The sequence below is a fragment of the Neofelis nebulosa genome, chromosome 11 (genome assembly GCF_028018385.1).
Source record: "Neofelis nebulosa isolate mNeoNeb1 chromosome 11, mNeoNeb1.pri, whole genome shotgun sequence".
NCBI classification, from domain to species: Eukaryota; Metazoa; Chordata; class Mammalia; order Carnivora; family Felidae; genus Neofelis; species Neofelis nebulosa.
The window spans coordinates 78192003-78217603 of NC_080792.1; the positions used below are offsets into that span (position 1 = coordinate 78192003).

The following is a 25601-nucleotide window of genomic DNA, read 5'->3' on the forward strand; positions in this document are numbered from 1 at the left end:
TTGCCCTTTGGGGGGGCCCTGTGATGGGGCACACAGGGAAATGATTTGGAGTCTGGGACGAGACGGACCTGGGTTCCACTCCTGAATCCCCTGGTGACCAGCGGGGTGCTCTCTCGCACAGCGTCCCGGTTGGCTGCTCTCTCTGGGCCTCGGGTTCCCCATTTGCCAATGAAAGTGATAACAGGATCAGCCCTGCGTTGCAGGGTGAAGATTAAATGAGATAATCCATGTAAAGGGCCTGGCCCTGGGCCCTGCACTGAGTGGGTCCCTGTCAAGGGGGCGTGCCTCAGACTTCTGGGCTTTTAAAACAAGATGGGTGCCTGGAGGTCCCTGGTAAATGCTTTTTGAAATGAGACTAAATTCTTGAATTACCCCTTCTGCTCCAGCCCCCTATCCTGTTTACAGCCATACTTTCCTGTCCAGGATGAGGCTCAGAGAGGCTGGTCGACTGCCTAAGGTCACACAGCTGCTGACAAAGGGAGACACGCTCCTGATACCTCCTCCCGTACCTGCCTGTACACTTGACCGTAAACCACAAGGGCTTTTCCTATTTTCCTGGCCCCTTTGTCCAGAGTCTACACATCCTCCTCTTTTGTGATTTCTAGACCTTTCTGCTTTACCTCTGCCACAGACCCTCCCTATTCCAATCAGGGCTATCTCCTGTATCGTTGTTTTGTTTTTTGTTTTTTTTCATCAAATGCCCCATTCGGTCAGAAGCCTGTTCTCACCCAGATGTCCCGCTGAAAACCAAAGCAATCAACTCGTTCACCCTGAGGTGTTTGCAGCTGCTGACAGCTTACGGGAGTGGGGGCTTGCGAACACGATGGCCAGAGTCAGCAGAGAATGTCTGTGCCGGCGGACGTTCGGGCACCGTGGACACAAGGGGAGGGGAGACTTGGGGCCAGGGGTTTTCCCAGAGGCGAGCGAGCCGTGGCCCGGTCCTGCTCTAAAGACCCGAGGGCAGGAAGTTACTGAGCCAACTCCATACAAGTTTGTATTTCCAACTCCCTCACACCTCCACCAGCGCCTCTCTGATCCTCCCGTTTCTTGTAGACGGAGCGGCCCGAATTGGGTTGACTTTTTTTTTTTTTTTTTAATGTGATGAGGCTGCACTCCAGCAGAGCTCGGAGAAACAGGGCAGGCCCCGGAGGCCTTGGGGACGAGTGTTGCAATCCTGGCACACCCCGTGTCTACACTGCCCGCCCACCGGCCTGCCACTTTCCCACAGAGGACAGAGGTGCTTACCACGGCCATGTCCTGGGCCCTGGACGAGGACAGGTGTCCCTGTCACCCTTTGCCGAACTGGTAACGCTGTCTTCTCGCTCAGGGGCCCTTCTTCCTTCCTCGCGTGGGCACTGGAGGGGGCGCTGCGAGAGGCCCGGGGCTGTGCCACTGGGCCGCTGTGGGGAGAGGCAGGTCAGGTGTCTGGTCAGGGTGTGTTTGGAGAGGCAGGATGGCATGAATGTTGCCGCTTCTGGAATCCAGCTGCGTGGTTTCCCATTCCTTGACTTCCTGGCTCCGTGGCCTTGGTTTCCTTATCTGTACGGGGGGGGGGGGGGGGGCAGAATGGCATTGCCTCACGGGCTTTTGGGGGTGGAAGGAGATAAATGTAGGGGAGGGCACGTTTTATTTCGTTTTATATCTTGTTTGTTTGTTTGGTATTTGCCACCATCAGCTGTTTGAAGGCAAGAAGCTGGAACTTGGGGGTCCGCGCACGGAGTGCGTGTGGCTCTGGGGCCCAGGGAGCAGTGAGTGCCAAGCGTTTGCCCCTGGCAGCCGGTCCGTGTCCCTAGCGACGGGGTGGATTCGTACGAAGCTCTGCCCCTTTCTGCTTTCTCGCCGTGGCGGGGGGAGGGGGGCTTTGGGGGCGTAGTTTCACCTTGTTTACGGTCATGTTCTTGAAAACTCGGGGTGCGCGGCGAGGGTGGTGGAGAGGGTGTAGGGGTGAGGTCAGAAGAGCTCCATGGGACACCCGGGCGGCTCAGCCGCTTGAGCATCAAGTTCTTGGTTTCGGCCCAGGTCAGGGCCTCACGGGTTCGGGAGTTCGAGCCCCGCGTTGGGCTCCGCACTGACGGTCTTGAGCCTGCTTCGGATTTTCTCTCTCTCTTCTTCTCTCTGCCCTTCTCTGGCTCATTCTCTCTCTCAAAAATAAATAAATAAACTTAAAAAAAAAAAAAAAACAACAACAACCAACAACGAACTCCTGGCTTCAGGTCAGTGGTAAGTTTCTGGAACCATCTGAAAGGCCTCCCCGGGCATTGTCTGGTTCCCCCGGGGGGGGGGTGGCCAGCTGGTTTCTCCCCTTGATGTCTTATGGAGAAGCTGGGGGCATCTCTGTATGCTCAAGTTCCCGAGGGGCCTCCAGCATTCGTGGGGTTCTGGGCTCCACCCCCAGATGTAGGGCGCAGAGCAAGGCCACTGTGAGAAGCGGGGTCAAAGGCTGGCTGGCCCCTGTCTTCTCAGTGTACCTCCCTGTCCTGTGACCACTTCACCCCTCCTCTCCCTCCCTCCTCCCCCCTCCTCCTCCCTCCTCCTCTCTCCATTCTTCTGCAGCCAGTGTTCTGAATTCTTCCAGAAGTTGAGTGGAACATCTCTGGGCAGAAGCAAGAACTGACCTTGAGGAAAGGGAGGGTCCCCGAAGCTCCAGGGGCCGGCTGGCTTCTCAGTGGCTTCCTCTCCCCGGGAGCTGGCTGAGAGGAGATGCCATGAAAAGAAGTGAGCCTCAGTTGTCCGGCAAACGTACCCCGGGCACCCAGCCCCCCTGCACCCTGCACAGCACAGGCACTCAGTGCATGTTCGGGAGGGGATGACCAGCAGAGGCCCACACCCCACACCCTCATACTCTGGGGACCGGGATCTGGAGCATCGCCTCAAGCCCCGCTCCTTCCCTTAGGGCAAACCGAACCCTCACTAGAGTTATTTTGAGGGTATGTGCTTATTTTTAAAACACAAGATTATTTTGAGGGCATCCGCTTTATTTAAAAAAGAAAAAGCATGGGAATTTTGCATTCAGCACCATAATATTCCCCTGCCTTTATTTTTTTTTTTTTTTAATTTTTTTTTAACGTTTATTTATTTTTGAGACAGAGAGAGACAGAGCATGAACAGGGGAGGGGCAGAGAGAGGGAGACACAGAATCGGAAGCAGGCCTCAGGCTCTGAGCCATCAACCCAGAGCCCGACGCGGGGCTCGAACTCACAGACCGCGAGATCGTGACGCGGGCCGAAGTCGGACGCTTAACGGACTGAGCCACCCAGGTGCCCCTTCCCCTGCCTTTAAAGACAAAACTTGTGGCCCTCAGAAAACCTTGGGTCAGCTCCAGGGAAAGGACCTTCATCTGTGTTCTGGTTTCCTGTCTCTGTGGCTCATTCAGCGACATTTGGGGTAGAAAACGCATGGATCGTCAGGTTTGAGGGGGACGCTCACGGACAGTTGAGTCTTCCCCTCCCCCCCCCCCGCCCCTCCCATCTCTATATTGTGTGAGAATATAGGCACAGAGAGGTTAAGTGACATGCTCAAGGTCACACAGCTGGTAAGCAGCAGAGCCAGAGTTTGAACCCAGACAGCTTTCACCACAACGCTTGCAAAGATGCCACTTGGGTGAGCCCTGTTCCTGTCTACCCTGTTGCATTTGTGGCTAGACAGCTGGGGCAGTTTCCCGGACAACTAAGACCCACTTCCTTCCACGGCATCGCCTCTGATGACGGTCGGCTCCCAGAGAGAAGAACCACCAAGGGCCCAGATGGCGCCTGGGGCCTCAAGAACCCTTCTACTGGGGACAGGGAAGGTTCTGCACAAAGGCACAAATTTTAGGGTTCCCCGGCTGGAGTCACGGACCTCTGGTCTGGGCTGGGTCTCTCTGGAAGGAAACAGTCTGTGTGCCTCTCGTCTGAGGCACTTGGCCAGCCTCTTGCCCCAGGTGGTTTGGCTTCTGCCGAGCGTCCAACCCTCAGTGCCTGCGCCGCTGTCTGTGAGCCAACCGTGGGCTGCCAAGGATCTGAGAACTCGTTTCCAGAAGAGGCAACTGAGGCCCAAACATGATGTCAGAGGAAGAAGGCTGGTGTCCAATGCCGTGTGTCTGGCCGCCCTGGCTCAGGAGCTCAGGTGGGGCCTCTGCCCTGCCTCTTCTCTGCGGGACCAGGGGGCGCCTTCCAAGTCCATGGTCGCCTGGAGGAGCTACACGCTCGTGGCTCAGAGAGGGAAAGAGATTGGTGTAGGTTCTCAGAAGGTTGGGAGCAGAGTGTGACCGGAAGCCATGTCTCCCACTCGCCTGGCACCTCATTCATCCCTGTCGCCCTCAGGGGAACATTCGAGGACCGGGATTTGGGCGGGAAAGACAGAGCTGCTCTTCGGGTCTCAGTTTCCCCTGATATCGAACAGGGGGATTGACAACCCCAGCCCACTGGAACCTGTATGTGGTGAAGTTTTTACCAAACAGAGAGAGAGAGAGAGAGAGAGAATGCAGACAACGGAATGAGTTTTTTCAGAAAGTGAGATGTTGTCAGCTGAGGAAGAGGAGTCTTTGTCCCACCGATTTTTGTTGGCGTTAAATACCGTCTCTTTTCCAAAACGGCGGGGGCGGTAAAGGGCCATTTTAATTTTGCGGTACCCTCACTTGGCGAACACGGAAAGGTGGGAACTCTAAGGCAGTCTCACCACTGTTTGGGAGATGTAACTGGCTCACGAAACCCCAAAGTTTGCAGTTCACTGAACTAACGCGGTCTCTTGGGCTCCTTTGAGCTCAGGCACAAGCCAGGTAGGCGTAGGAGTGGCTGAGGTCATGTGATTGGAAAGAACCAAGGGACTGGGCCCTGGGCATGGAGGTGAGGGTTCCGGCAGCTAGAGCCAGAGTTGGACCGCAGAGCCGGGAATGTACCTGGCACGGAGTAGTTGCCCATTTTGGGCAACGGGGTGAAATGGTTCCCATGTGAGTGTTCAGCACATGACTCAGAGTCAGGGCAGTGGGGGGAGAGAGAGAGAGAGAGGGAGAGGGAGAGAGACGGAGGGAGGGAGAGAGGGCTGGGTTCTGAGTTGGATATCTGTCTTCGGTCGGGTTTCCCCAGAGCAGAGCCTGAGGCAAGGATTTGGGTGAATGTGAGGTTTTGAGGATGTGCTGTCGGACAGGGTTGGGATTAGGGAGAGGCGAGCGAGGTAGGGTCACGCAAGTTTAGAGCTGGATTCCATCTTCATTTAAAATTTTGATATTTTGCTCATCTTGTATCTTATGCTTTAGTTTAATTTTTTTTTAAGTGTATTTATTTTGAGAGAGAGAGAACGCATGTGCATTTGAGCAGGAGAGGGGCAGAGAGAGGAGGGGGAAAGAGAGTCCAAAGCAGGCTCTGCGGTGTCAGCACAGAGCCCGACACGGGGATCAGTGCCACAAACCAGGAGATCATGACCTGAGCAGAAATCGAGAGTCAGATGCTTAGACAACTGAGCCACCCAGGCGTCCCTAATTTCGCTTTGTGAAAATATGGAACTAAAGTATTATTTATCTTGATTAGTAAATTGCTTGGCACACTCTTAAATTTACGTTCAAGGACAGAGCAGGGCGGGAACCCAGCAAGGATGTGGTCTCAGGTGGAGACTTTTCTTAGCCTGATCCCATGGGGAGCTCTGGAGCCTGAATCGCACCCCCGTCAGTTGGAGGGAGGCAGCCCCTGCTTAGCCGAGGGCAATTCCCAGGAGAAGGGGCCAGCTGTGAGCCGTGAGCATCTAGTATTCTCTGCAGCGGTGGGATGGGTGCCCTCAGCTAGTAAAGGGGATCTGAGCTGGACACCCAACACCCACCACAGTACTCTTTGTTTTTCTTTGAGAGACGCCAGTAAAAAATTTGAGTCATTTTTAGGTGCTTTTGGCTGTCGGACTGTGTTTCTTTGGCGATGACTGTGCTAAAGCCTCCAGGGCCCAGCGTCTAGTCCTGTTATAGAATGGGTGAATGAGGGGCACCTGAGCGGCTCAGTGGGTTGAGCGTCTGACTGGATTTCGGCTCAGGTCATGATCCCAGGGTCATGGGATCGAGCCCCATGTTGTGTCCAGTGCTGAGTGTGGAGCCTGCTTAAGGTTCTCTCTCTCTCTCTCTCTCTCTCTCTCTCTCTCTCTCTCTCCTTCCCTCTCTCTCTCTCTCTCTCCCCTCTCCCCTTTCCCGCTCACACATGCTCTCTCTCTCTCAAGTAAATAATAATAATAAAGAACAGATGAATGAATGAATGCTTTGAGCAGGGAGGGTGTCCTGGGTTGGGGCAGGGGAAGGTAGGCGGAGCTAGCGTGGGTAGGGGCGTGGCCTGAGGCATGAGCTCATTCCAGCTTGGAGGATGGGAGCAGGCTGGAGGAAAGCCACAGTGGGTCAAGTGTCTGTGATCCTGGCCAAGGAAGGAAAAGCAGGGGGAGGATAAAGTAGGAAGGAGAGGGCTTTGCCCCTGGTTAAACAGGCAAGTAGCAAGGGTCCCGGGAGGTAGCCTGGCACTCTGGATTCTCCTCAACTGGGAAACTGAAGGAGTTGTAGACCCTTGAGGCCTGGAATATTTTCATTCTGAGTCTCAGATCCTTGGAGAGGGTTGGGGTTCTTGGTGGAACTCAGGCAAAAGCACTGCAGACTAGATGTGATGTTAAGTCCCAGGGCTCAGAGAGAGAGAGAGAGGCACAGGCTTTGTTCCCTAAAAGGGGCTCCTTCTGGGATTTTAGGGTGACACCACGGTCCACACGTTCTTGCTAAAACTCTGCCCCTGCTGCACACAGTGCCTGAGTTTACACCGTCAAAGCTTTAAATCGGAACTTAATCCGTGACCTTCTCCTCCAGCCACCTGGCCCGAACGTGCCAAGTTCTCATGCCTCTGAGCCTTGGCGTCTGCTGTGCCTGGGCTAACTCTCACTTGTCCAAGTTTCCCTTCTCCCAGGCAGCCTTCCCTGACTTGGTAGCTGGCGTGGGTACCATGCCTGTGTGTTCTCCCAGCACACGGGGCTTGCTGTGTTGTGATTTTACTCATTATCTGCACCCCCCGCCCCCTGGCTTGGGGTTTCTCCGGAGTGGGAACTACATCTTTGTATTCCCAGCTCTTGGCTGATACCTGGCAGATCGTGTGTGCTCAGTAAGGTTTATTGAATGTATGAATGAGAAATGTGTGATCTGTCGTCAGATATTTATACCCTAGTGTGAAAGAAGCTCCGAGAGGAGTTTTTTGTTTGTTTTATGATCCTACTCCCTCATGACTGTCCCACATTCGTGTCTGGGGCAATATAATTCAAAATAGCCTAAGAATCGTAATCGTATTCAATAACGTACTCCTCTTATCTAATTCTAGTACCGACTCTATTTGGTATGTACTCTTACTGCTCCATTTTGCAGAGGGAAACTGAGGCACGCGATATTTAAGCGACCTAGGTAGTAGGTAGCAGAGCCGGCATTTGAGCTCAGATGTTCTGGCTCCAGAGCCTGCTCCCGTCACGCTGAGGTGCTGACCACGGGTTTGGGTTCAAGTCCTCACTCCTCCATACGGTAGCTGTGTGGCCTTGGGCAGGTTGCTTGACCCCTCTGGGCTTCTGTTGCCGCAACTGGGAGACGGGGGTGGTAATCAGGGCTGTTGGGAGGCTGGAACAAAGTGAGCGAGGGGAAGGGTCCTGAGGGCTGACGGTGACGGTTCCCACGGCCAGCTGGTGGTTATACACTGCGGGGGCTCTTGGAAACCTGCACCAGTGGAGACATTGCCAGGGTTCTTGTCAGAAGGGTGAGAAAGCAAGGAGGAGGGAGACAAAGGCCCCTCTGTGAGCCACCTGGGGCCCTTCCTCTGGGAGGCGAGTTAGGAAGAAATGAGAGCCCCGTAGGGGGAGACGAGGACTCCCGCCTGGGAGTGGGGCGGGTGCCATGTTGCCTGCCAGGATTTGTTCTTCACGAGCAATGGGTGGAAAATTACTTTGGATTCTTTCCTGAGGGGGCAGGAAGGCTAGGGCCAGTCCACAGAAGGGAGAGGTCTCTCTACCCGCCAGGAATGCGATCCCAGTTTTATTTTTATTTTTATTTTTTTTTATTTTTCTCAATGTTTTTTATTTATTTTTGGGACAGAGAGAGACAGAGCATGAACGGGGGAGGGGCAGAGAGAGAGGGAGACACAGAATCGGAAACAGGCTCCAGGCTCCGAGCCATCAGCCCAGAGCCTGACGCGGGGCTCGAACTCACGGACCGCGAGATCGTGACCTGGCTGAAGTCGGACGCTTAACCGACTGCGCCACCCAGGCGCCCCTCCCAGTTTTATTTTAAAACGGAATAGAAGCAGAAAACAACTTTAAGTTGATGGTGGCTTGGGGCCGCTCATGGCTGCCTAGCCAGTTCTAGAACACGACTCTTCACAAGCTCAGGCTCCAGCCTCTGAGATTGGGGATAGCAGCAGAAACGTGCCAGCTGGCCCATCACTACCCTGTTCTCTGAGGAGCCTGCCTCCTCCAGCTTGACTGGCTTCTTTTCTGGGAAACCAGATCTATCCTTTGGGGTTGGCAGGGGGGCCTTGGGCACAAATCTGTCTCCCTCACGCTGCAGATAGTTTCATACATCTGCAAAATATATTCCTGATCCCTGATCCCCACAGCGGCCCTGCGGATGGTTTCTCCCTCCCTCTGATAAACATGGAAATGGAGGACCAGAAGTTGGAACAGCTGGACAGTTAGGAGAAAAACCAAGATTTCTCATACCACAGACATGGCTTGGGCTCTCTGGGGACTAACAGTCTAAGTAGCTCTGAAGCATTTTCTTGATGAACTAAAACACAGCATAGCCAGTGCAAAGGGACGGCTGAAAAGTTGTTTGCTCTCCTTGTGACACTGAGGAAGGGCTTGAGAGCCCCAGACAGTTTTGGGAATAAGTAGCAAATGATACACACACGATTGATTGCAATACTATGTAACACATATACAACAATGAATCGTAGTAGTAAAGAGACTGGAAACAAGTGCTCAAATCCAGGAGACTGGTTCAGTAAATGATGGCAAGACCAACAAAGGATAGACACTATACTGATGTGAAATGATCTCCACGGTGTACTGCTAGGATAGACAACTTGCAAAAATAGTGTGTGTAATATACTGCCTTTCATGCAAAATGGGAGAGAAATTAGAATACACATGTATATTTACTTAAAGGAACTAGAAGGGGATAGGAGAAACAAATAAAAGCCGATGATAGGTCCAGGGGGGACTGAGTGGATGGTGACAGGGTAGGAATGAGGATTTGCCTTCTTTTTTTTTTTTTTTTTCCAAGATTTTATTTTTAAGTAATCTCTGTACCCAACAGGGGGCTCAAACTCATGACCCCGAGATCAAGAGTCACATGCTCCACTGACTGAGCCAGCCAGGTGCCCTGGATTCGCATTCCAACTTTTAAATAATTTTAGATGGTTTTGAATATCACCAATTAGATGGAGTTGTGTTGCGTAGTCAAAAATTTAAGTTACAAAAGCCAAGTGACAATCACGCACAGTTGCCCATTAGGCTAGTGGTTATTATAAAGTATTATTTAAACTGTAATCCTTGTGACTTTTACCGTCATGATCCCCTTGACCATCACGTGAACACACGTAGGGTTTTTTTTTTGTATTTATTTATTTATTTATTTATTTATTTATTTTCAACGTTTTTTATTTATTTTTGGGACAGAGAGAGACAGAGCATGAACGGGGGAGGGGCAGAGAGAGAGGGAGACACAGAATCAGAAACAGGCTCCAGGCTCCGAGCCATCAGCCCAGAGCCCGACGCGGGGCTCGAACTCACGGACCGCGAGATCGTGACCTGAGCCGAAGTCGGACGCTTAACCGACTGCACCACCCAGGCGCCCCACACGTAGGGTTTTAAACCGAGCTTTGCCTGACTCCAGCTTCCTCAGTGTCACAAGGAGAGGGCTCCTTCTGGCCTACTTTGAACCCTGCCTGAGAGGGTCCTAATTGTGTCTGACGCAGGGTCCGCCCTTCCCTGTAGCGTCCATTTCATTCTGGATGCTGGAATGTGTTCCTGGTGCCCTTGGCCTCCTGTGGACACGGGTGGTCAAGCCAGTTGACTTGTTTGTCTCTTTCCAAGAGAACAAACTTGGTGAAATGTTTGTAGGAAAAAAATGTGTTCTTGTGGGCTCTCCTTGACCCTCATATCCAATGAGCAGAGAGACCTTCTAGAGAATATAACTGAACAGCCATATGCTCAGTCAAGAAAACAATCTTATAGGGCTTTTAGCCAGTGGTTTCTTGGGGCGCCTGGGTGGCGCAGTCGGTTAAGCGTCCGACTTCAGCCAGGTCACGATCTCGCGGTCCGTGAGTTCGAGCCCCGCGTCAGGCTCTGGGCTGATGGCTCGGAGCCTGGAGCCTGTTTCCGATTCTGTGTCTCCCTCTCTCTCTGCCCCTCCCCCGTTCATGCTCTGTCTCTCTCTGTCCCAAAAAAAAAAAAAAAAAAAAAAAAATACATTAAAAAAAAAAAAATAGCCAGTGGTTTCTCTGCCAGGACCTCCCCAGACACGGCTTCCTGTTGAGATTTATATATATATATATATATATATACATATATATATATATTATAAATATATAAATATTTATATATACACACATATATATACACATACACACACATACATATATATGACAATAAATTATATAGTCAAATATATATATATTATCATATATATGTCAATATGTATATTTGACAATAAATTATATATATATAATTGTCAAACTAGTTTCCATACAACACCCAGTGCTCATCCCGACCTGTTAAAATTAACCGAAGACATTGACGAGCTGCCACTGCACATTCTGATCAGCGTGTTTCTATGTGGCTCCAGCCTTCCATCCCGAAGCCGAGGCCCCTCACATCTCTATCCCAGAGCCGAGGCTCACACCTCGCTCTGTAGCTCTCTGGTCTTTGGGAAGTTTGGAAATACCCCAAGGCTGCCCTTATTACGCTCCTAAACATGTACCCAAATACACCAGAAAACACCCACGTGCCCTCTACTTCCCAGGCTGCTATGGACCATCCCCCGGAAGGATGGCCATTCGTGGGGTCCCCTCCTTGGCCTACTCTGGGGTGGGCCCGTCAGGACTTCATGGACTTTCTCAGGAGTCAGGCAGAAAAGTTGCTTTCAAGCTTTTCCCCTTCTGTGTGTCTGACTCTGAATCTCTGTATTTGCTCTGCCTTAGTCCTTCTTCCCCCGCCCTCACAGTTTAGAGGCTTCTATTACCTTCTCGGTCATTCTCTGTCTCCCCCTCCTCCCCTCCTCTCTGTTCCTCCATGTCCTTTTCCCTCTATGTCCTCTTCCCTTGGGGTTTGCTTGGCCGCCCTTCCCTCCATGCAACTCCTTGGGTGTCTGCTGCGATCCCCTGCTCCCTCCTCCCCACTGAGATTACCTCCACCCCCACCCCACCAAACCCCTGCCCTGCTGGGCCTGCAGTGGAGAAGACTCTTCTCCCAAATCTCCCTGAGAGTGGAGGGGCGGGTCAGCCACATGGGGCTCAGTAGGGCCTGCGCTTGGTCTAACGTTCTGCCGTTACTGGTCTTGAAATTCTTAGTACTTCCTTTTTTTTTTCTTTTTTTTTTTTAATGTTTATTTTTGAGAAAGAGAGAGAGAGCATGAACAGGGGAGGGGCAGAGAGAGAGAGGGAGACACAGACCCCGAAGCAGGCTCCAGGCTCCGAGCCGTCAGCACAGAGCCCGACGTGGGGCTCGAACCCACGAACCTGAGCCGTGGTCAGTTGCTTAACCGACCGAGCCACCCAGGCGCCCCTGGCATGGACCTTTTCAAAGAGTAGCCACAGCCTCTCTGGACCTCAGTTTCTTCGTCGGCCAAATGGGGATCATGGGAATGTAATGACCCAGACGAGTGCTCAGCACGGGGCCCAGCATACGTGGGCGGGCAAGGCCAGCACTCAGGAGCTTCTGGCTTCCCTCCCTCTGGGGCGGAGGAGGGGGTGATTTGTCAATAGGAAAACCGTATGATTTATTGTCCAAACTGAAAGGGGCGTGTTGAGATCCGAGGCACAGGCCGAGGTGTAGGGTCACCATGTAGGGGTCATGAGTGCCTTTATCAGCATCCTGAACGTGGTAACAGGCGAGGGAGCATCGGGGAGCCGGCGTAACCACGCCCTGGGCTGGCCTCCAGCTGGGAGACCGCACGACTGGGTTCTAGCATTTGCCGCAGAGAATGGCGTCCCCCTTGCCCTAGCTAACAACGTCGGGACGTCAGGGAAACACGATCAGCGAGAAGGCCTTGAAGGCCGCGCAGTCCAGCCTCCCAAACATCCTAGAAACGTCTTCCGATTAAGCCAGCAACACGTCGGCCTGAACGTCTAGCCACTCCTTCCCGGGCACGGCGGGGCAAAGTGGCTCTTGCCGAACAGCACCCTGGCGCGGGGGCCGCCGGCTTTAGGGAGGGCGCCCGTCTCGAGGCAGCGAGCATTTGACGGACGCCCGTCCAAAAACACGCAGAGCTCGAGGCTGCGGGTCCATGAGGACACCGATCGCCCCATCACGCCTCGTCCTTTCTGCCCAGACCGCTGGAGAGAGTCCTTCTTGCTCCCCGGCCCCAGGAGGGCTCACCGTTCCCCGCCGGCTGGGTTTGTTTTTCGCCGGGGGCACGTGACGGCCGGAGCCGGCTTCCCTTTCCGAGATTAGGAGTCTGGGCGTCCCCTGGGCGGCCGACCCAAGCTCCGTATTTAGGACATTCCTTATCGTCTGCATTTTTCTCCTCAGCCCTGGCTCCGCTTTCTGTCTCCACCCACGTTCCCTTCCTCCTTTCGCTCTCATTTTTAATTTATGTTCCCCTGTACACGTGAGCCTCTTGGGAGACTTTTCTCCCCCACCCGCCCCCCACCCCACCCCATCCCTTCTGGACCACGCCAAGGTGTGAGCAAACAAACAGACAAACCCGCAAGCCAAAGTCTCCTGTAGCCTTCCTCCTTCTGCTTGGAGACACAAGGGTCCCAGCGGGTGGGGGGGCTGGAAGGCGCGAGGTTAAGAACGATGCAGAGGAAGCGGTGACCAACGTGAGAGTGAGGAAGTCGGCCGCCCTCGTCCGGGGCAGGAGGTGGCCGGCTGACCCTGTGTGACTCCGGGGGGCTGAACCGGGCTCCAGGTGACCATGTCAGGTCGCTCGGAGTCCAGCTGAGTCCAGAAAGGAAGAGCTTTCTAACGGCCCCGTGGGTCTTTCTCGAAGTTCCGCCGGTGGAGGTGGGGAGGAGAAAGAGGAGTGACCTGTTCTGGAACATGGCAGAACCCAGGGAGAGTTTATTTCTGGTTCTTTTTCCGGAGCGTTGACCGGAGGGCCCGGGCGTGGGCTCCCCCGGTTTCAAGGCCAGGCGATCTGGCTGGCGAAGGGCACCCCTTGATGGTGCCCGTGTGATGCTGTCTTCTGCCTGTCTCCCCTCACCCCCCACCGCCACCCACCCACGAGGTAAGCGCCACCAGACACGAGTCTTCGCACGCTTCACTGTCTGTGGCATCCCCACACCTAGCCGGGCGCCTGGCACACCACCGAGCTTTGTCACATTCATCGAATAAAGGCCACAGCTTCCGGTGGCCGAGCTGGAATGCAACCTCAATATTGTCACCCTCCAGAAATAGCTGTCTGTAAACATAACAGCCCAGGGGCACGTCTGTCGAGTCAGGATCTTCACCCACAAAAGCCGACCAGCCCATCCTGCTTTGCCTGGAACGTTCTGGAAGCCCCGCCTCACGGGATACCCCCAAGCTGGATGACTGGTCTCCCTGCATTGGGGATCCCGAGGTGGGTCTTTACGTCGACCCACCTTGCGGATGAGGACATTGCTCCCTGGCCCCGGGATCTGGCTCCGCGTCTGCCGGGTGAGGCTTAAGCTCTCGGCGCCGCTGAGTTACTTTCTTTTTCCTGTAACGTGAGGGCGGCAGCCCCCTCGAGCCTGAAGCCTCTCCAGCAACGGCTTTTAAGATTCTGGAATTTCCTCTGGGCTTCAACCAGCTGCTTTTTCCGTTGAGGGTGGAGGGGTAGTTTTCCCAGCAGGACCCTTCCGTAGGGCAAGGCTGGAGCTCTGCCTTGGGAAAGGTGACCACGCAGTGACAGGGTTGAGGGGGAGGGCAGCCCGTGCTTCCTCCCCCCCGCGCCTGGGAACAGGGTGGGGTCTCCTACTCCACCATCCGGGTTTGCTAGCAGCCGTGGCCAGCCCTTTTGTCAGCCGCCTGGGCTGGAGCCAGGGGGTTCCAAGGGGCCCCCAAGGCCCCCTGTGCCCAGGGCTGGCAGCCTGGCAGGGTGCAGCTGTGCGGCTCAGGGCTCCCGGATCTCTCCGGGGTCCACCCGCCTGCCCAGGAGCCCAGCGAGTGGCAACTGTGCCGTCCGAGGTGGGTGAGTCAAGTCACTGAGGGCTCTCGGAGGTGGGGCGGTGGATGTGTGGGACGCTGTGACCCTGCCAGCCCCGGGCACAGTTGGGGTCAGCGGGCATAAGAACACAGTGCTCTGTGCCCAGAGGGACCTCCAGCAGGCAAGTCACAGGACGCCAGGGACAGTCACCGTGACTGAAGATGCGGCTCCTGTGTCAGAGCGGCCCAAGCTCGAATCCCATCTCTGCCCCTTCCTAGCTGTGGGGCTCTGGGGCTAGTGGTCTTGCTTCTTTGAGCCTCAGTTTCCACTTCTGCAAAATGGGAATGAAAAGCCTGCCTTGTTGACGGCTTGTTCTAAGTAGAGGTTGGCACCTGAGAAGTGGGGGTTAATGTCGCCACCCCAGCCTCTCACTTTCTGTCCCTCTCTGCCGAGGGCAGAACTCAGAGACCCAGAGACAGGTGAGGGCTTCTGGGTCACCCTGGAGAAGCTTGCTAGTGAGACACGAGGCAAGTCTGAGGCTCGAAGGCTCATCACAGCCCTGCAGTGGAAGGGCCGTCAGTCCCTCGGGGGCTTGGACGCACCGTGATGGGACAGAGGGACATTCTCACCAGCCTTGTGGACAGGCGTGGCTGCTCATCCCGACCCCGTTCCTTTCAGAGTCTAGTTTCGACATCTGTTGCGTGGGGAGAATAATTCCCTCTCCTCTGGGGGCTTTGTCCGGCTACGGGGAGAAGAGGAAGGCCAAGCCCAGCCAGACGCCTGGCCGTCCCAGCACGAGTGTCCTTTCTTCTCATTGTCACTGCTGGGGACAGGGCAGCCTGGATCTGCATCGAGTGCTCAGTGAGGCTGGGAGGAGCTTAGGGAACAAGACAGGGGCACCGCAGGCGGAGGGGATCGGCCAGAGTTAGAGCCTAGAGGTCTCGAACACCATGCTAGGGGGGCACTGGGCTCCTGGAGCACGCGGGAGCAGATTGGTTTGGAAGGACTTGGGCTCTGAAGTCCCCCCCCTCCACCCCCTCCCCCCAGTAGCCCTGGGCCCTGCAGCCCTGTCCTGGGTCAGTGCCCCTAGGTTGCTGACATCACCCAGGCTGGCCAAGGGGAACAGATACTATTGCTTACACACCGGGGCCCTCTTTTCCTCTCTCTGTGGCTGTTCTCCACCGGGTCTCCTGTTTTGTGCCGCCTTTCCCCCTCTCGCTGTGTCCCACCTCCGCGCCTTCGTTCCCGCTGTCCCCCAACCCCGCCAGGATCTCCCCTTCCGCTGAGACTGCTTCCCCCCTCTTCCCCTGCTCCTGCCACAGCCCCATAAGGGGCGAACACCCCATTCCGACCCACTTCTGCAGCTTCCTGGCCGGGCAGCCTGCGGCAAGTTACTTAACCTCACCGAGCTGCTCTTTCTTCATCTGGAAATGGCGCCAAGAAGAGTTCTAACTTCAAGACTGATGTGGAGACCGAGTCTGTTAATGTGTAAACGCCACACACAAGACGAGCCCTGGAATGGACGTAACGAATTTTATGGCGTGTGTGCCGTGGTGTCGTATACGCTGTTGAAGGGGTCGGGGATACAGCCGTGAACAAACAGACCGAAGCCTCCGCCCTCAGTAAATGTCAGCTCCGATTTATGCGTCTGTTTCCGTGACTGTTCTTTCCACCTGCCCGCAAGGTGGGACAGCGTCCGGTTCCTCCGAGCCTCAGACACCCGGCTCGGGGGCTGGCGTTGTTTGCAAAGTGAAGGCAAGTTCTCTGATTTGGGGATTCCTTTGGCATTCCTGATTTCCCTGGAGAGGTTATGGCACCTGAGGGAGCCCCTCAAGGGCAAGGGACGTTGTAGGGTCAGGCAAACAAGTCTGCGAGGCCCTCAGCCTCTCTCTCAAGCTGCCGCCCCTTTAGGGGGCTGCGCACTCTTGCAGGGAGGTCCCTCCTCAACTGGGGGATCCCGGATCTGGAACAGCTGTGTGTGAGGCAGGCGTGTCGCCGGTGACAGAATCCCAACCCAACTGGCTAAAGCAGTAAAGGAAATCCATTGGTTGAGGGAACCCCTACGTGTAGCAAGGGTTTGGGTGTGGTTGGTGTTTCCGCATCTTTGAGGTCGGCCTTCTTCTGTGTCGGTCTCGTTCTCTGTTAGAATCTGCCCAGGTGGTGGCAAGAGTCCCAGGGAAGACTCTCATTGGCCCATGGGGCAATGACTGCCCCATTCCTGAAGCAGTCATTGGTGGCCAGCGGAGTGGGATATTCTCATTGGCCAGGCTCAGAGCAGGGGGTGGCGTCATCTCCTTCCAAGCCCTGCAGCCTGACGAGACGGGTGGGGTGGCTTCTGACAAAGAAGCAATGGACAGGCCCCTCCCCAAATGGATGCACGAATGGGCCCTGTCTGGGAGCACGTGGAAGGGCAGAAGGTGTCTTTGGATTCCAGGGGCTGCTAACCAAAAGCTTGGGGTTTGCTCACGGCTACGAGGAAGGGGTGCTTCTGGAGAGAAGGCCAGCATTTCTGTTGTTGTGGGGGTGGGTGCACAATTTTGACTTATATTTGGATTCCTTTCTGGGACCATACGCCTGGAAGGAGAAGGGAAGGGACATCGCCAGGCCCCTGCTCGGTGCCCCGCACTGGGCTAAGCTCTGCATGCTTTGTGACACCAGAAGCAAGCGTGGGCTTTGGAAAGAAACTCCAGAGAGGTAAGCGAGGAGGAACAGACCGGACGCCTACATCCAAATCCTGGTTCTGCCACTTCCTCACTGTGTGGCCTTAGGCAGATTGCTTGACCTCTCTGTGCTTCAACTTCTTCACCTTAACAATACCCATATTCAAATGGGATCGATAATACCCAATGTTGCTCCTGTCTAGATTAATTAGCTAGATCATGCTATATTAGCAAATTAGCTAAAGTATTTCGAACAGTGCCCGGTGCACTGTAAACTTCCAATAAATGTTAGTCATGGTTTTGGCCCGTCTTGGCTGCTATAACCAAAACGGCAATTGACTTCTCACAGTTCCGGAAGCCGGGACGTCCAAGATCAGGGTTCCGGCAGATGTGGTGGCTGGAGAGGGCCTGCTCCCTGGTTCACATCTTCTCTCCATGTCCTCAGATGGTGGAGGCAGGGATCTCTCTGTGGGGTCTCTCATAAAGGCACTCACCCCGTTCGTGGGACTCCACCCTCATGACCTAATTGCTTCCCAAAGGCCCCGCTTTCTAACACCCTCACGTTAGGGATGAGCTTTCCACATATGAACTTGGGCGGGGGCGGGCAGAGGGGACGACACAGACCTTCAGTTCGTAACAGGTCATTATCATCATTACTTCCTTTACTGCAGTTCACTGGAGGAGGGGAGTAGAAAGTGGATTTAATGGTGGAATTCAAGGCATGGCAGCAGGGTTTACCAGGCACCGGGTCTGGGGGCGCGGAGGATGCCCTTCTGGAATCCAAAGTTCAGACCCCCAGAGGCTACACCTTCATTTGCATCCGTGCTTATCTCCTGGGGGGGGGGGAGGGTCGTCTTCAGACTTACCTGCTTCACACACCTGTCCCAGGATGCGCGTCTTTTGGAAGCGGCTGGTTCCGGCTGCCTGTTGGCATTGCCTTTCTCTCTCCCCCCTCTCCCCACACCCCCGTGTTGAAAGGCCCCAGGCCAGTGAGACCCAGAGACGAGGAGTCAGCATTGTCATGGCAACCAATTTTCATCTGTGGCTTCAGGGCCTCTGGGGGCAGAAGATGAGTCTCGGCCCCTAGGACTGGCCAGCGTGGGCCTTTCTCCGTGACCTGGCTTCTCCCGTGAAGCCTCATCTGGGTGTCTGTGGTCCCCACTCGTCTGTCATCTAAGACCTTAGAGCATTGGCAGTTACCATGGAAACATTTCTTGAGGCAAAACTGCCCACGTGGGCTGAGGAAATATTCCTCAAGAAAATGGGGGGATTGCCAGACTCCTTGGCGCTCTGAGGGGGCCCCAACTCCCGGAACCTCTGAGGACTGCCACTTCTGGGTGGACCCAGAGCTGGCGGAAGGGTCCTCGCTCAGCTCGCGGGGCCCCTTGCTGGCCTCCTGTCTCCAGTCTTCCCTCTTCCAGCATGGCCCCCATATCAGCGGTGTGGGTTAGAGCTGGGCTCATTTCAGAATGATGGACATCCCTCTGCTCAAAGGCCATCCGTGGCTCCCTATTGCCTCCATGGTAAAGTCAGTGCCTTGCAAGGGTCTTTCTCCCAGCCCGGTCTCCTGCCGTCCCACTCTCCACACACGCACTTACCATGCTCGATGAAGCCTGTGTGCCTTCACGCACGGATCTGTCTTCGCGGATGCCTCCTGCCTCCCTGGCGCCCCATAGCAAAGGCTTTGCACTCTCCGAGGCTCGGCCCCAATGCCACCTCCACCAAGAAGTTTCCCCTGATTTCCCCAACCAACTTCCCTTTGCTTTGTACAGATCCAGGGTCACAGTCTCAGCGGCCAACGGGGCCGGGAGGGAGACACAATGACTAGTGTGGGGATCAAGACTATAAAAGGGAGGGGGTGGAGACTGCGGAGAAGCCCATCCTGTCTGTGATGCAGTATGACCAGTTCGCTGCAAGCCTGGACTTTCGGTGACATCTCAGAGCATCTACCATGCCCCTGCACCCACCTCCCCTACATGACGGCAGAGACTGGGCCATCTGACGCCCACAGCTTCTAGCGGGGAGCATGGCCCACTAGCAGCCATCTGAATAGATGCTTGAATGCACAGGTCTGTGCTGTTTCCTGAACCCATCGAATGTGCTCCTACCTCAGGGCCTTTGCACTTGCCGTTCCTCCTGCCTTTAATCAGATAGTCACACGTCTCCCTCTTCCTATGTTCTGGTTTCTGCTCAGAGGTCACCTTCTCAGAGACGCCTCCTCTGGGCACTCCACCTAAAATAATGCTCTTCTCCCCCCCCCCCCCCCATGCCCTGTTCCTCTTTATATTTTCTCTGTAGCACCTACTACCGTCTGCCACTATAATCATTTGATTTTTTTTCCAGCACTTACACGATGCTTCCAATGCACCAGGCATGCTTCTAAAACGTTACCAGTGTAAACTCATTTAATCCTTAGAGTCGCCCCGTGCGGGAGGCGCTACTCACCAGGGCTGTTTCTCGGCTGAGGACACTGAAGCACAGAGAGGTGTAATGACTCCCCCAAGGTCACACAGCAGGTGGGTGGCAGAGCAGGGACTCAAACCCAGGCAGTCTGGCTCCAGAGGCATTTGCCTTCTTTGGCACCTACTCGTTTATCGGTTTGCTCCCATTCCTCTTCCGAGGATGCCAGCCTCTTGAGGCAAGTGCCGTGTCTCTGTTCCCTGCTATATCCCCAGGACCGAGACCAAGGCCTGGAGCCTAATGGATGTTTGATAAATATTTCTTGGAAGGATGGAGAAAAGGAGACCCAAGGATCAGAGACGTGGGGGCAAGAATCCCTGGCCTCTGGAGCTTTCCATGAGCCCGATGTCAAGGCCATCTTGCCGGAAGTTTCTCAGCCTCCCGGAGGGTTTGAGTCAGCTTGTCTGGGCGAGGCCCCGGCCCACCCTCCCTCGTCCTCCAATAGGGCCTCTGTTCTCTGACCTCTCCCAGGCAAAGGTGCCAAACCGCACTCCTGAAGCCCCAGGCCCATGCTGCGCACACTTCCTCCCGTGACGGGGCCACGGAGGAGAACGTTCCAGGCCGGAGGCAGGAAGTCTCCGAAACAAGGTGGCCTGGGGTGAACGGGGCCGGGGCGGGGCTGTCCTTGGCCAGATGTGCCAGAGCCTCAGCGCCGCGGAGGACGTCAGAAGGCTGGAAAGGGGCCTGGGACCCGAGGCTGCAGCCTGCCGGTGCCTCTGATGTATCCAACGTGCCCCGACTTCTGACCCTAATCCGAGAGGTTCCAGAGAAGGCCGGTGCCCTGCCAGCTTCTCCTGGGACCCTCCAACAGTAGCTCTGCTGAGGGAGCCGTGGGGACGCATTTCCCAGGTCCTTTCCTATGACAGTCCCGAGTAATCGTGATTGCGACAGGCACTCCCCCACCGAGGGTTCCACCGAATGGTCGCGGCCCCTGGATGTAGACGCTAGGGAGGAGAAGCCCGAGGCCTGGGGAGGTGAGGTAACTCATCCCAGGTCACACAGCCTGTAAGTGCTGGAGATGGGGTTACCGAACCTGATTCCAGGAAGAACCAGAAGAGAAGCCGCATTCTACCCATTGCTCCCTTGGGGTTGGGGGTGGGGCAACCTGGGGAAGGATCATGAAACTTGTTTGAATTTGAGTTTTCTCTGCCAAATGGGAATAAGGGGGAATTGGCATCGGGGGAGACCCCACGAGGGGCTGCCTCTTTTGCTAGGCGCATCCCGTGGGCCGTTTTCCTTCCATTTCACAGCCCGTCGGGCGAGCTCCGCGTTCCAGGAGCAGAAACGGGGGGGTCAGAGATGCGGAGAAAACGGGGTAGAGCCCACACAGCCGGGGCCAGCTCCTGGTTACGCCGGGATCCTCTGTGAGGACAGAGCGGGCACAAGAGCTCGGTTTCAGCCGAGGGTTTCAACCAAGTTGAAAAATGCTTCGCGGAGGCCCTCGCAGAGGATGTGGGGAGGGAGAGGGGGCCGAGCTGAGGGCAGGGATCGCAGTGGCCACACTTCGTCATCCGGCCGGGGCGGCGTCTGGTCTGGGAGGGGGAGGCTCAGAGGAACCACTGGCTGCGGCCTGGCTTCCATCCCCTCCGCTGCCTCCAGACACATTCCAGGCTCATCTTCGAGTTCCGTCGGTTTCTGGAAGCCCGGCCCTCTGCTTTGGTTCAGAATCTGCTAAGTGGATTCAGCCCAGCTTTCTCCTCAGCGGGGGACAGGGCTGCTGCTGGTTCTCCCAAGTAAATCTCCATCCGATTTTTCTCTACAAACGTTTGCTGAGCACCCGCTGTGCGTGGGGCACTCTGTGGACCCACATTATTGCTTCTTGACAGGCTCATGGTAACTCTAGGAGGGAGGTCATAATATCAGCCCCATTTTACAGATGGGAACACTGAGTCTTGGAAAGGAGAGAGTTTGTTCATGGTTGCTTAGCTAAGAAGGGCATTTGAACCTGGTGGCTTAGCCACTGGGCAGCTTGGAGCAGGGGAATGAGCCTGAGACAACCTTGTCATAGTTAGTAAGGACCCCAGACCTGCTGACCGGGTGAGGAAGGGGAGGTTTATAAATCAGCCTTCAGCCACTGGGCCAGAAATCTTAGAACTGCAAGGGGTCCCAAGAAAGCACTTTATCCAGATTCCGTGATTTTCTCAAAGGAAGATTTTATTATTGCCATTCCATAGGCAACTCAACAACGGCTCAGAGAGGTAAAGCAGTTTGCTCAGGGTCACACAGCGTGGAGCTGGGCCATATTGTCTTTTTTAGTGCCACGAGGCTGGCAATCGACGGACACTTGGCCCATTCAACCGTGGCATTTTTAAAAAAAATCTTTTTTAATGCTTATTTATTTTTGACAGAGACAGAGACAGAATGCAAGTGGGTTAGGGGCAGAGAGAGAGGGAGACACAGAAGCGGAAGCAGGCTCCAGGCTCTGAGCCGTCAGCACAGAGCCCGACGCGGGGCTCGAACTCACAAACCGCGAGATTACAACCCGAGTCGAGGTCAGACGCTCCACCGACTGAGCCACCCAGGTGCCCCTCAACCGTGGCATTTTTTTTTTTTAATTTTTTTTTTCAACGTTTTTTATTTATTTTTGGGACAGAGAGAGACAGAGCATGAACGGGGGAGGGGCAGAGAGAGAGGGAGACACAGAAGCGGAAACAGGCTCCAGGCTCTGAGCCATCAGCCCAGAGCCTGACGCGGGGCTCGAACTCACGGACCACGAGATCGTGACCTGGCTGAAGTCGGACGCTCAACTGACTGCGCCACCCAGGCGCCCCAACCGTGGCATTTTTTAAAGCTGGAAGGGAGCCTTCGACACCGTCAACTCCAACCTCCTTGTTTTACAGACGGGGAAACCCAGGCCCCCAGGGGGTCAGGGATTTACCTAAGGGCGTTTGTCAAGTAGGCCCTGTAAAGTATAAAGACCTCTGCCTCTCAGTGGCCATGTGACCTTGGGTGAGACTCCACGCCCCGGGCCTCTGCTTCTTCAACTCTAAATTGGCCGTAGTAATGACCCCACCGTCGCATGGGGTTCATGTGAAGGATGTACACGAAGAGCTTCTCAGTGTCCTGACGCATATCGTGCTCAGTAAAATACCGTTATTTGGATGATAATATTTAATAACATTTAACCCTGAGAGCCTCGGAGTCTAGGCTCTGAGCCCCTGCTATGAGCAGGACCCTGAGCACATGCCCTGGGCGGCACCTGGCCGGAGGCGGGGGGGGGGGGGGGGGGGGGACAGCGACCCCCGTTGGCAGCCGTCTCAGACCACATCCTGAGCAGCTCATGTCATCGCGCCCAGTGCCTTCCGGATAAGCTCGGGGATTGCTTGCGTGAGCGGACACAAGGCTGGCTTTAGGGGATTAGGCGAGTCGGGTGCTGGGCCTCGTAGTCTAGGGGGATATAAGCATGGGGGAATTTGTTTACAGGTCACCTCCAGGGGCTGGGGCCGTGTTTGTGGGAAAAGGCGCAAGCTATCTGCCTGGCGGCTTTGGATGCAAGCTGAGTAGTTGCAAAGACACGCAGTGTTTGTGCGTCAGACCCACTGTTGGGGCCAGAGTGGCTTCTCAGCCTGGAAGAAGAGACGTCCACCCAAACACTCTTGCTAGGGGCCTAGGTGGCTGGGAATGACTGCTGGGTCTGCAATCAGATAGGGGGGCCGGGTTTGCAAGGAAGTGTCCACACTCTACCTGGGCCCCGGAGCCTGCGGCCAAGGCAGGGTCTCATTTGGGGCCAGGATCCATCCTGGGCTCAGTCCTAGAGGAGGCAGGGGCCTTAGGGACTTCGGTAAGGAGCTGGTGCTGCTTCTAAGGAGGGCTCGTAAGCAGAGAGCATTGCAATGTGGTTTGCGCTTTGAAGAGCTCTCTCTGGCTACCAGGTGGGGAATGAAATCCGAATGGAAACGAGTGGCTGGTTGGGGGCCTGTCACCACCATCCGGGTGGGCAGAAGTGGCGGGCAGGTCTGCGAGCTGTTGATGGACAAAACGGGCAGGATCTGACAGATATGGGGGTAGAGGGTAGGGAGTGTGGTTAGGGTCATAGCCAGAAACTGATGACCGGCTCAAACAGAGAGACAGGACAGCCTAGGCTCGGAGGGCTCAGAAAGGGGTGGACAGTATAGGGGATGTTCTCTCTCTCTCTCTCTCTCTCTCTCTCTCTCTCTGTCTCTCTCTCTCTCCAGCAGCCCAGGGCCAGCCCTGCATGGAGACCTTGGTGCCCCAGGCTGGGGGCCAGAGGAGGGGTCTGTACTTCGATCCAGGTGGCATGGCTGTGACCGACTCAGGAGACTCTGCCGGGAGGGAGCCTGACCTCCCTCTCGTCCTGCCCTGTCCCCCCTGTCGGGCTCTCAAAGAGCCTTGTGATGTCATTCCTGTGGGTCCGCCTGTAGGACACAGAGCTGGGGGGAGTGGATCTGGGGACAGACAGAGCACACCCGGGAGGAAGGAGTGGTGTTCTAATGCGGGGGAGGGGAGACCAGGCAGTAGAATGGATATTTGGGGGGTCTCCTGCTTCTGTGCACTCGTCTGCTGTTGGAGGTTTCCTGGGGCCTCTGGTCTCTGAGCAAGTGGGTTGTCCGGGTCCAGGGTTATAGGCTCCTGGCTCTTGCCCACGCCTACGGAGCCCTAAGCTCAAACATGGCCCCATCCAAACCACAAGAAAATGGGACAGGCTGTTAGGCGGCCAGCACTTTCTAGCTTCACTGCAGTGACTCAGTGTGAGCTTCCAAGTGTGGGCGTGGGACCAGGGAGGAAATTCTCTCCCAACACCGAGCTAATTCCGTCCGGGGGCTGGCTGCCAGCCCGTGGCTGGAGTATCTGTGGTGCTGGTGGTTTCGAGGTTCCTGAGTCCTCGGAGCTGGGGATCCAGCAACTGAAACCCCTAATGTGTCTCTCACAGCCATCTGCCCGGTCTCTCTGCCCGGAAGGGCGGGGGACTGGTAGGTGGGAGCAACCGGGAACTCTGGCAGCAAAGACCTCAGAACCTGCAGAGGCCGTCTGGGCCAGCAGGAGGTGAGGATAAGGCTGGGGAGGGACATTTGTGGAGGAAGAGTGGCCGAGGCTATGATCTGGGGCAACCAGAAATAGCAGCTTTGGGGGGCAGAGCGTCCTTGGTTCAAATCCTAGGCTAACATTTAAGGTCTGTGTGAGCCTGGCCTGGCCACTTCACCTCTCTGAGTGAGCCTCCATTGGCAAATCTGTGCAGGGAAGGTACAGAGGGGGGAGCCCTAAGGTGGGTGACGTGCCAGGCAGAGTTCTAGGCCCTGTGTATACGCCACACACAAGACAGATGGAGCCCCTCTCTGTGGCTTAGGGAGGGTCACTTGCTCTGTCTGGACCTCAGTTTCCCCGGCCACAAAATGGAATGCCCTCTGGGGGAGAGCTTGGAGAGAGCCAGAGAGGCATCTGCGGCCGCCCATCTGGACCTTGGGAGCAGGCTATGGGGAGGGCAAGAGCCAGGCCAAACGCAAAGGAAGGAGCTTCCTGTTTCCCTGATGGGTTCCCCCACCCACGGGCCCTGCTACACACACGGACAGGGAGAAAGAGAGGCCGAGGAAGAAGCCAGCAGAGAGAGTCCCCGACAGACAGACGACAGACAGAAAGGGAGCCGAGTCCTTCGCAGACTTGGGGCCCTCGTTTAGCAAAGGGGCCCGCAACAGAGACCCAGACAGGAAGCAAAAGGCACACAGCTGCTGCCCAGATGCCCCTCAGCCCTGCCGTCCCCTGAGCCCACGGGGACACGGGCCAGTGGAGAGCAGCTGGAGAAGGTGGGGCCTCGGACTCATACGGACCGGATTCAAATCCCTGCACTGCCACTAACCAGCTGTGTGGCTTCAGGCAAGCAAGCCCGCCCCCGCCCCCTCTGGCCTCAGATGTCCCCTTGATAAAGCAGGATGGAGGACAGCCACCCTTGCAGAGCGGGACAGGGGGAGGTCCAGGTGGTGCAACCCAGCCTCCCAGCCAGGGCCAGGGAGCGGCAGGCTCCGCACTCCCTCGCAGGATGGATGGATGAGCTCCCATCTCCGGGAGACTTTCCCCATGGCACTGGGGTCGTGACACAGTCCCATTCGGGCCATTGACTGGACACAGAGGGGCCCCACAGAAAAGTCACAGGGAACCTGGAAACTTGTCTGGCCCCATCTGCAAAATGCACGCTGTGAACCCCGCCAGATAAATCTCATAGGGGCTCTCGGGAG

At 55.6% G+C, this 25601-nt stretch overlaps 1 protein-coding gene and 1 long non-coding RNA gene across 8 annotated transcripts in view; one reads left to right on the forward strand and one right to left on the reverse strand.

Moving 5' to 3' along the window:
• The window catches only part of CMKLR1 (chemerin chemokine-like receptor 1), a 49097-nt gene that overhangs the window by 11734 nt on the left and 11762 nt on the right, over positions 1 to 25601 (forward strand). The window contains exon 1 of one of the 7 annotated variants that reach the window (XM_058691076.1): positions 1178 to 1305. The exons of 2 other annotated variants lie outside the window; for them this stretch is intronic. The gene's annotated coding sequence lies outside the window, so the exon portion shown is untranslated. Of the gene's footprint in view, positions 1 to 1177; positions 1306 to 12897; positions 13825 to 14180; positions 14339 to 20359; positions 20388 to 25601 lie in introns of those variants that run through there. 4 more of the 7 variants (XM_058691078.1, XM_058691077.1, XM_058691075.1 and 1 more) reach the window with 4 other exon arrangements.
• On the reverse strand, positions 1261 to 14049 carry LOC131489207 (uncharacterized). Its single transcript, XR_009250432.1, has 3 exons — positions 13770 to 14049; positions 2616 to 2690; positions 1261 to 2141 (listed from the first exon to the last, which is right to left on the reverse strand). It is a non-coding gene; the product is annotated as an uncharacterized LOC131489207 (long non-coding RNA).